Source organism: Lichenostomus cassidix, chromosome 1 (genome assembly GCF_008360975.1).
Source record: "Lichenostomus cassidix isolate B80296 chromosome 1, HeHo_3.0, whole genome shotgun sequence".
In the NCBI taxonomy this organism is placed as follows: Eukaryota; Metazoa; Chordata; class Aves; order Passeriformes; family Meliphagidae; genus Lichenostomus; species Lichenostomus cassidix.
In genome coordinates, this window is record NC_139479.1 from 113204364 (window position 1) to 113217083 (window position 12720).

General features: G+C 48.1%; 1 long non-coding RNA gene across 1 annotated transcript in view; it reads right to left on the bottom strand.

Moving 5' to 3' along the window:
- LOC146445606 (uncharacterized) overlaps window positions 1–12560 on the bottom strand; it is a 26602-nt gene extending 14042 nt beyond the window's left edge. The window contains exons 1-7 of the long non-coding RNA XR_014855540.1: window positions 12182–12560; window positions 11627–11784; window positions 8458–10428; window positions 7167–8332; window positions 6746–6891; window positions 5979–6073; window positions 4911–5646 (exon numbers count right to left, since the gene is read on the bottom strand). This is a non-coding gene — a long non-coding RNA (uncharacterized LOC146445606). The remainder of the gene's footprint in view (window positions 1–4910; window positions 5647–5978; window positions 6074–6745; window positions 6892–7166; window positions 8333–8457; window positions 10429–11626; window positions 11785–12181) is intronic.
- Between the last annotated feature and the right edge of the window lie 160 nt (window positions 12561–12720).

Here is a 12720-nt window from a genome sequence, read left to right on the forward strand (position 1 = left end):
TCGATTTGGTTTTATTCTTTTTAATCGAGTTCCAGAGAAATATTGCAGAATATCAAATACATTTTTAACAACAAAACAACTTCTAGGACATACACAGGGCAGGGCTGCACTGCACCCCCAAACCAAGGAGAAGTGGGAGAAAAGACAAATCCAGATCGAGATCCCCAGGAGATTGGCGTATAAAAATTTCATGCACGCACAAATTCACTTATGTACGGTAACTTTTGGTGCGTGCTTAAATTCTGTTATTTACGGTAATTCCCCCCCCCCCCCAATAGTCGGGCACATGCAGCAAACATTTTGAATGCACTTATATTCGGGTAAATATGGTAATTTTTGGGGCGCACATATATTCTGGTAAATACAGTAATTTTTGGATGCACATTATTCTGGACACTACTGTAATTTTTTTTGTATGCGCATGTATTCTAGTAAATGCGGTAATTTTGGGGCAAGTATAGATCCTGGTAAATGATTTTTTTGATGTGCACTTTCATTCGGGTAAATGCGGTAAAATTACTGTATTTGCCAGAATATAAGCACCCCCACAATTGCCGCATTTACCAGAATATATATGAATCCCAAAAAATGTACCGTATTTACCAGAATATATGTGCATACTAAAAAAGCCGTATTTGCCAGAATATATGCGTGCCCCAAAATTTACCGCATTTACCAGTATATGCGCACCTCAAAAAAAATCACTGTATTTGCCAGAATATATGCGTGCCACAAAAAAAAAAACCGTATTTGCCAGAATATATATGTGCGTCTGAAAAAATACCATATTTGCCAGAATATATATGCATCACCAAAAATTGCCGTATTTGCCAGAATATATGCGCGTCTCAAAATTTACCATATTTGCCAGAATATATGCGCATCCCTAAAGATTACCGCATTTACCAGAATATATGCGCATTCTGAAAAATTACCATATTTGCCCGAATATATGCGCATCCCAAAAAATTACCGCATTTACCAGAATATATGCGCATTCTGAAAAATTACCATATTTGCCCGAATATATGCGCATCCCAAAAAATTACCGCATTTACCAGAATATATGCGCATTCTGAAAAATTACCATATTTGCCCGAATATATGCGCATCCCAAAAAATTACCGCATTTACCAGAATATATGCGCATTCTGAAAAATTACCATATTTGCCCGAATATATGCGCATCCCAAAAAATTACCGCATTTACCAGAATATATGCGCATTCTGAAAAATTACCATATTTGCCCGAATATATGCGCATCCCAAAAAATTACCGCATTTACCAGAATATATGCGCATTCTGAAAAATTACCATATTTGCCCGAATATATGCGCATCCCAAAAAATTACCGCATTTACCAGAATATATGCGCATTCTGAAAAAATTACCATATTTGCCAGAATATATACGCATCACCAAAAAATTACCGTATTTGCCAGAATATATATGCGCATCCCTAAAAAATTACCGTACTTGCCAGAATATACGTGCATCCAAAAAAATACCGTATTTGCCCGAATATATGCACATCCCAAAAATTACCGCATTTACCAGAATATATGCGCATTCTGAAAAAATTACCATATTTGCCAGAATATATACGCATCACCAAAAAATTACTGTATTTGCCAGAATATATATGCGCATCCCTAAAAAATTACCGTACTTGCCAGAATATACGTGCATCCAAAAAAAATACCGTATTTGCCAGAATATATGCGCATCTCAAAAAATACCATATTTGCCCGAATATATGCGCATCACAAAAAATTGCCGTATTTGCCAGAATATATGCGCATTCTGAAAAAATTACCATATTTGCCAGAATATATACGCATCACCAAAAAAATACCGTATTTGCCAGAATATATGCGCATCCCAAAAATTACCGCATTTACCAGAATATATGCGCATTCTGAAAAAAATTACCATAGTTGCCAGAATATATGCGCATCACCCAAAAATTACCGTATTTGCCAGAATATATACGCGCGTCTCAAAAAAAATACCATATTTGCCAGAATATATGCGCATCCCTAAAAATTACCGTACTTGCCAGAATATACGTGCATCCAAAAAATTGCCATAGTTGCCAGAATATATGCGCATCTCAAAAAAAATACCATATTTGCCAGAATATATGTGTGCCACAAAAAAAATACCGTATTTGCCAGAATATATGCGCATCCCCCCAAAAAATTACCGTACTTGCCAGAATATATGCGCATCTCAAAAAAAAAAAAAAAAATTGCCAGAATAGATGCGCGTCCCGGGAAAAAAATACCATATTTGCCAGAATATATGTGCGTTTTTTAAAAAAATTACCATATTTGCCAGAATATATGTGCATCTTTTTTTTTTTTAAAAAAAAAATTGCCGTATTTGCCAGAATATATGCACGTCTCAATATATACCGTATTTGCCCTAGTATATGCGCATCACAAAAAAATTACCATATTTGCCAGAATATATGCACATCCCAAAAAATTTGCCATATTTGCCAGAATATATGCATACCCCCAAAAAATTACCGTACTTGCCAGAATATATGCACACCACAAAAAATTACCATATTTGCCAGAATATATGCACATCCTGGAAAATTACTGTATTTGCCAGAATATATGCACATCCCAAATTTTTACTGTATATACACAAATACAAACACATCCCAAATTTTTACCATATTTACCCGAATATATGCGTGCACAAAAAAATTTACCGTATATACCAGGATAGATGCGCCCAACAAAATTTACCATATTTACCAGAATATAAGCGCACCCCAGGCTATTTTAACCATATATACCTGAATATAAGCACCTTGAAATGTTTACCATATTTACCCGAATATAATCACACTTGAAATGTTTACCATATTTACCTGACTATAATCACACTCAAAACTTTTACTGTACTTACCCGACTATAAGTGCATCCCAAAATTTTTACCGTACATATCCGAATATAAGTGTTCCAAATAAAATTACCGTATTTGCCTGCGGAGAACCATGCGTAAAATTTTACCATAGATAGCCATATATATGTGCATTAGAAAAATTTTTACCATGCATAACTGATAAGCGCCTCTAAATTTTACCGTACATAACCAAATAGACATGCATCCCAATTTTTACCGTAAATACCCGAATATGAGTGCACACCAAAAGTTACCGTACTTAACCAAATGCGCGCATGAAAAATTACTGTATATAACTAAATTTACGCGCACCAAAAAAAGTTACCGTATGTAACCGTATATACACGTGCCCAAAAAAAATTACCGTATATCAGCACCCCCCAGAAAAATAACTGTATATAACCGTATATAAGCACCCCCAAAATCTCTTATCTTATAACTGGATATAAGTGACAGAAAATCGTCGGAATTTCCCCCAAATTACCTGGCAGGCCCCTTGAGCCCCCCCACGCCGCCCCGGCGTACACCATCCCTGGCCACGCTGGCCTGGCGAGGTTACAATGCCGCAGGTTGGAGTAAAGGCAGTTGCAGGTGGGAGGCAACAGCAGCGACAGAGGAGCCAACTGGAGGGGAGAGCTGGCAGGGAGGGGACACTGCAGGAGACCCCAGACCTGAATTTAGTGAAATTCCTGCGAAAAAGGGGTGAAAATTGGCGCAAAAATGGCGAAAATCAGCCCAGAAATGCGGAAAATAGACCCGATAAAGGGAGAAACATCTGAAAAATAGGGGGGAAACCACCCAATAATGGGGAAAATCCACTCAAAACTGGGAAGAAACACCCCAAAATGGGGTCAGACCCAAGTTTCCCCAATGTCCCAAAACACCCCAAATGTCCCCAAATCCCCAAAATCCCAAACCCTCACCATTCTCCCCCACATGTCCCCAATGTCCCCAAACATCCCAAAAATCCCCAAACTCCCCCAAAATCTCCAAAACCCCCGAAGTCCCTAATGTCCCCAAAACCCCCCAAAGTCCCGAATCTCACCGTTCTCCCCCACATTTCCCCATCCGGTCACCCAGCAGCTTTGGCTGAGGGGTGGCTGCAGGTGGGGTAGGGGCAGACAAATTGTCCCCAAGCTGTCACCAAGGGTCACCAGTGACATCATCTGCACCAGGGTGAGGTCATGACCTCTGCAGACACCACAGAACCTTGGGTGAGGCAGCAGCTCTGCCAGGGGGCACTCCTGGCCTGAGGAGTGACCAGTGGAGTGACCATTGGGGGGTCCTGAGGGTCTGGAGTGACCATCAGAGTGACCACCAAAGGCTCCTGAGTGACCAGTGGGGTGGCCACAGGGGCCAGAGTGACCATCTGAGGCTCCTGAGTGTGCTGAATGGTCATCGGAGTGACCATCTGAGGGTCCTAAGGGTCCTTCTGGGGGTCCTGAGTGTCCATCGAGGTGTCTGGAGTGACCCTTGCTGTTTCCTGAGTGACCCTCAGAGTGACTGCGGGCTCTCTGCAGCCTCAGTCGCCCCACAACAGCTCACCAGGCAGAGAGAGGAGCACGAGGACCTTCGGGGCTGTGGGGTTAGAGACCAAAATACCCCAAAATCAACCCAAAATTATCCCAAAATAATCAGGAATGACCACAAATGATCCCAAAATGATCCGGAATTACCCCAAATGACCCCAAAATGATCCCAAATCCCCCCAAATCCCAAACGATCCTTGCTCTGAGCACACACCTGGGAATCCCAGGAACCTGGGATGCCATCAGTATCTTCACGGGCCTTCTCATTAAAAGCAGATTTCTGCTGAGACTGAATAAAATACAGAAAACTCAAGGGAAATGTAAAGGAGCAGCTCCCCCAGCCCAGCATGTTGCAGCATCCAAAAGAAAATGAACTGAACGGTTATGGATTGGGAGCATCACCAATCCCAAATCCCTCGTGTGGAATACCACCCTGCTTTGGTTTAGAAATCCCCACCTCTCTTAGCAGGCAAAGCCTTCAACTTTGCTTCCAGTTGACCAACTTCCCAACTGTGGCCACCGCAATTTTCCTTCACCACGCCCACAGCGGGATCCAGGAGAAGACGCAGGGTATGGTCCTCTGGGAATGCTGCCGAGGAACCACACTGCCCTCATCTGTGACTGCAGCCCAGAGGGAGATCTCTTCCCAACAGCTCTGGCTGTGCTCCGTGTCGTCCCGATGGCTCCCAGGCTGACACAGCACGGCTTCCTCTGCCTTGGGGAGCATCCCGAAGGTGCCACCTCAAAAGGAGCCTCTTACGGACACAGAGTCTGCGATTCGGTGGAAGGAAAGGAGTTCTCGGCCTCTGGCATCTCCCGCTCCGTCGGCACTGACAGCAAACACGGCTTCAGCCTCGGCAAGACACGGAGAGTCAGAGATTTTACAGATCCTGGTCTCCCCTCGGCCTTGCCGCAGGCACAGCCTGGCGGGGAGAGGGAAGGAAACAGGTCAGGAGGGACAGGCCGCTCCCAGGAAATCATCCTAATCCACCGAGCATTCCACACAGCTGGACGAACTGCCCGAGACGCTCCTTTCCCTGCCGACTGGGGGCTCAGGAGGGAAGCACAGGCTGAGCTTCTTTCCCTGACGCAGCCGTGTGCCTGAGGCCTGGAACAGCAGCTGTGGTGCTGGTCACTCTTGAAGCCCCGGCAGAAGCCACCTTGTCCAGGGTGTCGCTGTCAGGAGGCCATTCCTGCAAAATCAGGGGGAAAAAAAAGGGATGAACTTCGGAGCTCCTGGAGTTAGCCAAGAGCTTTGCCAAAAGACTGGAAGAAAAACTCACATCCCTGGCAGTGATAAAAACAGACAGAAAAAACACCACATGCGGTGATGAAAAGAGAACGGAACGGTTGGAACGATTTTCAACAGACTAGAGGAAACAGCCTCACGTGATACCAGGGGAGGTTTAAGATGGATACTGGGAAGCCTCCTAGTGGAAAGGCTGTCCAGCCCTGACACAGCTGCCCAGGGCGGTGGGGGAGGTCCCGTCCTGGAGGGATTTAAAACCATCTTCCATTCACAGACCTTTCAGCCACGGCCAGGAGCCGCTCTGGACGGAAGGTCCCCTCCGTGTCCGTGGATGTGGCTTTTCCCTCGCCGCCGCCGCGGTCCATGGGGAGCTAAAGGAGAAGGAAAGGAGTGAACAGGGAATAAAGTATCCATAAATACAGCAGATATTGCCACATGCCCTCACCGAGGTCATGTAACAAATAATACCCCAAGTTATTGTGATTCAAGTCCCATTCAGCTGGGAAAAGCGAGACGAAAGATTCCTGGTCCCCATTTCTGACGCCTTCCTTTTGTAGTATCTGTCACCCTGGAGCGCCAGGACAAGCAGGAGTGGCTTCCCACTGACACAGGGCAGGGACAGATGGGGTTTTAGGAAGAAATTCTTCCCTGTGAGGGTAGTGAGGTCCTGGCACAGGGTGCCCAGAGAAGCTGTGGCTGCCTCTGGATCCCTGGCAGTGCCCAAGGCCAGGCTGGATGGGGCTTGGAGCAGCCTGGGATAGCACAAGGTGTCCCTGCCCGTGAAACTCGATGGGCTTTAAGGTCCCTTCCCACCATTCCAGGATTCCGTGATTCTACACAAGATGACAGGTGCTCAGCTTTGAGCTGTTAAGTTTAGGGAGTCAACTAAATGATCAAATTAGGTCCAAGCCTCTAATATTTTAGGGAGTGGCAACATCTAGACAGTAATAAACACTTAGGAAGTCAAACAAAGTGCCCAAATTAGCAAATATCCCAAGGCTGTGGTGTCTCAATATTGGATTGCAAGGCGGTGAAGCACCCACCTGACAGGCTGTGACACAGCTGCAGCTTCCCAGTAAGGAATTCCCCGAGTAACTCCGTTATGGACCCTGTTTCTATTTCTCTTGAAGGGAAATGACAATAATAATTATTAATAAAAACTCAAAGGTCACATGTTACAAACAGATATCTGTGGCTAGCACAGGTTTTTCCCATGAGAATTTTCTCCTGTGTTTTATAAACAAAGATAAAGCTTGGATGTTATTAAAAACAGTGTCTCGAGATTTGGACAGTTCGGGCCTGGCCAATCAGGCCTAGGGGGAGGTTTCTGACTGACCAACCTGGGTGACCTTTGAAAAGTCTATATAAGTTGGAATCAAAATAATAAAGAAGTTCTCTTTTCTTGCCACGCTGAGAATCCGGGTCTTTTTCTCTGCTAGCGGCTCAACAGCGACAGATATCTACCTATCTATCGAATTCATCCATCCATCCATCCATCCATCCATCCCACATATAATGTATTACATCTATAGAGACTCAGCTGAACAGTGAATTTGGTTGAAAGTTTCAAAACTAAGAGGGAAAACTGCTTGCCATCCTGAGGCTTGTTCACGTTGTGGATAAGAAGTCCAGGTGTGTTTCTGAAGATGCTGAAGAGCTGAAATTCCTTGCTTTCATTTTTGGATTATCAGAGGAATGGGGAGATGATGATATGCGGTTCTGTTTTCCCTAAACATGTCACGGACTTAAATAAACCAGAAACATCAAAAAATGGACAGCTCTGTGTCCTGCACCATGCCTAAAAGGATTAAAAACTATTTCTGCAGCTTTTAAAATAAAGGCAATTATTCAAGAGCAGTCCTAGAGCTCTTTCATCCAACCAGGACCTGCCTTACTTGGTTCTGTGCAAGGCTCACACTCGTGGGAAAATTCCACCTCAATGACTGAGGTCATTGAGAGATAATCAAAGAGAAATAATTAAATGCTGGCCTTGAAGCAGCTCATCCAGCTCTTTGGAGCCAGTGGGGATCTGGATGATCTCTGACTGTCGCTGGTGGAATTCTGAGGCTGTGGTGAAACCCATGGCAATGAGTTTGCCTGCCTCAGCCTGAGGGAAAACCCAAGTGAGCAGTGCCAGAACAGTTCAGGCCATTTGTTAACCTCCCTCCCAGCAATTAATATTTCCTGCCTTGTGAAGAGGTGCCTGTATCATTCCATTCACTTTTCATAGACCTTGCACGAGCTGGTACCTCTGAACAGAACTGAAATTCTGCTCCAAGAAAAAGCTCCAACATCCCTTTTGTGTGTTTTGTGGAAATATCCTCCCCTTCTGTTCAGTCCTGTCCTGGTGCATTTTGCCTTTTCCCATCACAAGTCATGTCACACCTCTAAGCACCTTTACTGCCTTTTGGAGAATTTTGTTCCAAATTCACCACTTTCAGCCAGCAGAAATAAACCTGTAGAGTATCTTGACTTAAAGTTCCACAACATCCTTACCGGGATTTTGTCAGCTGTGGTTTCACTGACGCCTTTAATGTTCAGCAGCTCCTTCTCTGGTGCAGAAGCCACGGCCTCCCACTGTGTGAAATCCAGCTTCTTCCAGCTTCTTTACATCATTGGCATTTACATTGCTGGGAGGGAGGGAGGGAGGGAGGAAAAAGGACAAAAAAGGACATGCGTTAGAATTTTTGGATTGTTTTGCTTCTTTTTTCACAGAACAGAAATAATAATTTAGCAAAGAAATTTGCAGATTCACCTTGTTTTGAAGGAAAAGAGGAGTTTAAGTTGGATATTAGGAGGGAAGAGTGCTCTCTGAGGGTGCTGAGGCCCTGGCACAGGCTGCCCAGAGAAGCAAAAAAGACCCTCACAGCTTTTCTCCGAGGGCTGTCCCTGTTCCCATGCTCTCGCTGGCAGAGCAGACGTGGCACACAGCACAGGAGAAGCCAGCCTCAAGGCTTGGAGCCTGGAGCACGGGAATAAGGCTTTAGAACCCTGCAATGCTTTGGCTTTAAGGAAAGGACATTAAAGCTCATCCCATTCCACCCTCCTGCCATGGACAGGGACACCTTACACAAGCCCAAGATGTTCCAAGTCCTGTCCAGCCTGGCCTTGGACATTTCCAGGGATGGGGAGTCATGACCTCTCTTGGCAACCTAAGGCAGCCCCATTTCCATTCCCATTTCCATTCCCATTTCCATTTCCTCCTCAGTGTAGGTGTCCCCTGCAACCCACGAGCACAGGCCCTGTGACAACTCCCTGTCCGCCTCCTGTCCCCCTGTGCCCCCTCGTTGGACAAGGCTACAACGCCAACACACGTTCCCAGAGTCTGGCTGCTTCCTTAAATCCGTGGACCAGTTAGTGCTGTCTCTGAACAGCTGAAATGAGCTTTCAGTGCCCAGAAATGAGCAGGAGTGACACACAAAGGGATGTGAATCTGGAAATAGGCGAGCTCCAGCTGCCCATCGCTGCTGACGCAGAGGCTGGGGCTCAGGGCAGCTGTGCAGCCCTTCCCTGGAGCACTGATCCGGCCCTGGAATGTTGTGCTGTTGCCAAACCTGGCCTCAAACCAGAACATAAGCCCTGACCATTTGCTCTTGACCCAGGCACACCCACAGCCCTCCCCACGGTGCTGGTCACTCGTCCCCACCTTCACCTTTTCACTACAAAAAGTCAGCTGAAACGATTCCCAAATAGCTAAGACCCCAAAGCACACTGGGAAAGGCAGGCTTAACACAAAATAAATGGCCACAAGACAAAAAAAATGTAATTTAGCACTGGGTGTTGCTCTTGACTTCCTGTTTTCCTTCATAAAGTTATGTGCATTTGTATACAACAATCTGTAAATAGGGGTGAAGAAAATCCCTTTCCTTAGAGGCAGAATTAAGTGATTATGCTTCCAAAATTTACTCACCATTTCCAAATTTAAGCAAGCACTTCCTGTCCACAGCAAGTCTGGCACATTTCATTTCTATTTCAGTGACACTGGCTCCTTTGGCCAGGGCTCTCTGTGTCTCGGGTGCTGGGGACTGCAGTGACCAGGGCACAGCCAGCCTGAAAGCAGAGCAGGTTCCTCTGCATTAGCAACATGCTGGGGACAGCTGGGGACTGGACAGCTCCTGGCTCACCGTCTGAGCACATAGATGCTTGTCCTCCTCAGCACCTGGAAAAAACATGGAAAAGGCAACATTAAAATCATGCTTCCTGTCAGAAATTGAGTGTCTAGCAACATACATTTCTGACGAATTTAATAAGACCATTTTCCTAGAAAATCCTCAAGCCATGGGAAGTCTCTCCAGCACAGGTGATGACAGGCAGGGGAACTACAGCGAGGGCAGGGAGATGCCAATGTCAGCTATTGGCACTTCCTAAGGACCCCTCTGCACTGGGATGCTCTTTGCCCTTGATTTGTAAAGAAGGGGGTGGCAGCTGCCCAAAGAACTGGGGCCTCGGCACACGGAGCGCACTAGGGAAGTTGTGAGGAGAGAGCTGGAGAGAGCAAAGATACAGAGCTGATTTACCTTGTTTGTGTTCCTCAGTTATGGGAACTCTGAAAACACAGGGTGCTGGACAGATCCTGGCTGTGAGCACTGCCCTGGCTTTGATGGATCAGTTCTGCCTTGGCTCAGGGCCCTCAGCTCCAGCCACTCCTGAGAGCAGCAGGGAACTGCCGCGGGAGAAGAGCTGAGCTAGTCACAGTTCAGGATGCAGCCATTCCAGAGGGGGAGCACTGGAGAATAACCGACAGGGACCTCTATCACACACAAGAAACACCGAACTGGACTTCACTGAGCTGCGGCACAAAGCTGCTCACAGCGGCCAAAGGCAAGAGGTGCACACAGCACCACTAAATCAACACCAAGCAGCAGCCCCTGAGCTTGGCAGGGGCCTGGGTCAGCCTGTTCTGGGCTCTTGGCTTCATTGCCCTGCTTCTACTGCAATGAACCTGGCATGGCAACTGGGAAATCACAGACCATACAGTGAGACACTTCCTGAAACAGAAATAAATTCCTGCTGCAGCAAAGCTCACTGCCACATTTAGACACGCTTCAGCAAAACCCTCGGAAAAGCAAAGGTGATGTGTGGTGACCTCGAGGTCCAGGGGACTGAGGCGAAGGTGGGGAATGAGCAGCCAGCAAACAGCTTCCACTGCTTCCCACTGCAGCCACTACAGCACCTGCAGCTTCTCTGGAATTTCACAGCTAGTGTGTTTCCTCTGAGCTCAACAAGCGAACAAAAGGCACTCCAAGATTTACTTCCTTTGTACTTTTCCAGTGCTGCGCTTGCCACGATCCTTCGGGCACAAGGACCCTCCCAGACTGTCCCACAGCTTCACATCCCACTTGCTCCTTTTGGCACAGCTCGACCAGTTCACTGCCCTTTCAGAAAGGATATTTCCGAATTCTCTTTCTGAAGCCAGGACATCCCCGCCTTTGCTTTCCCCTTAGATGTTCTCTTCCCTGCACAGCTAAGGCCCTTCCAGCGCTTGGCAAGGGACAGCTGAGGAATCGAAGCCAAGAGCCTGCCTGGGAGGAAGGAATGTGGCCTTTGTGGATGCATACCTTTCCCTCAGTCTGAGATGAGCGAACAATAGGTTTCCCTTTATCTAATCAGCAGCTTGACTCTCAGTGCAAAGTGCCAGTATTTAGGGAGGCTTCTTTATAAAGTTTTATATCAATGTTTGGGGCATGAACTATTTTCAGTCTCTGAGAGCAACCTGCTGGCACCACCCACTGACCTCTACTGCCCCACTAAATAAAACAGAGTCAGCACCAGCAGTATGTGTTTTTTCATTCGTTCCCTTAGCTCAGCAATGCCTTGGACAGAGAGCATGCCTGCAGGGTGCCCTGTACAGCTGGGTCCCGCACCTGATTCCAGCAGTGGCACAGCACACAATTTACAGTAACGAGCAAAGACATCAGAGCTACCTGCAGCTCTCCGAGTTTATCCGATGTCGGTGACACCACAGCGGAAGATCCTCTGGTGAGGTGGCTGGGAGAGAGTTAGGACAGTTTGGTAATCTCTGCTCTGCCCAGGGGGAGGTGATCTCATTTGGTCAGAACGTCCAGGACGAGAACACCCACCTCTGCAAAAATCAGAAACATCCCCAGGTCAGTCTCATGGTCATGACTCACACTTTTTGGCTACAATGACAGAGATGCCAGAGGTGATCCTTATGTTGCACAAGGAAATGACTATAAAGAGGCAGCAGGTAAAGAAGGGTTATTACAGACATTATTACTGGTAATAAATGATAATAAATAACTACAGGATTACCAGAAAATGAACACTCGGAACCCCCCACGGCAGCCCATTCCCATGGCCGCCCATTCCCACGCCTGACCAGCCTTTCCGAGAAGAAATTCCTCGTGCTGCCCGAGCCGAACCTCCCCTGGCGCAGCTTAAGCCCATCTCCTCCCGTGCTAGCCCAACCCCAATGAACGGCCCGGCTCCCGCCGTGTGCCGGGGCGAAGCGTCCCTACCTGCCAGCTAGGCGGCGAGCTGCCGGGGCCAAGCGGGCGCCGGTTCTCCCCGCGGGCTGCCCGGCGCGGGACGCGGGCTGGAGCACCGTGCCGCCGGAGCTCTCCCCCCAGCAGCGCAGGCGGAGCACGGCGGGCGGCTGCGGGGTCGCCCGCGGCAGGCGGGACACGGTGCAGCGCAGGAAGCAGCGCGGCTGGCCCCGGACGAGCGGCGGGAGGCCGCTGGCGGCGGGGGAGTCGCCGGGACCTGCGGGGACGGGCGGCGTCAGCGACCCCGTACATCACCCCGAGCGCCAGCGCCGCTTCCCGTCCCGTCCCGCCCCGGCGCTCTTCTCTCCCCGCCGTCTCCCCCCGAGCCCCGCTCCGCCGCCCCGTCCCTCTCCGCACCTCCTTTCCGCCGCATCCCGCCCGCGCCTCGCGCCCGGCAACCGCCGCGGCGGGGAACTACAGCTCCCGGCGTGCCCCGCGCCCCGCAGGGCGCAGCGGAGGCGCGAACTACGTTTCCCTTGGTGCCGTGCGCGCGGGTGCGCTGGTGCCGCGTG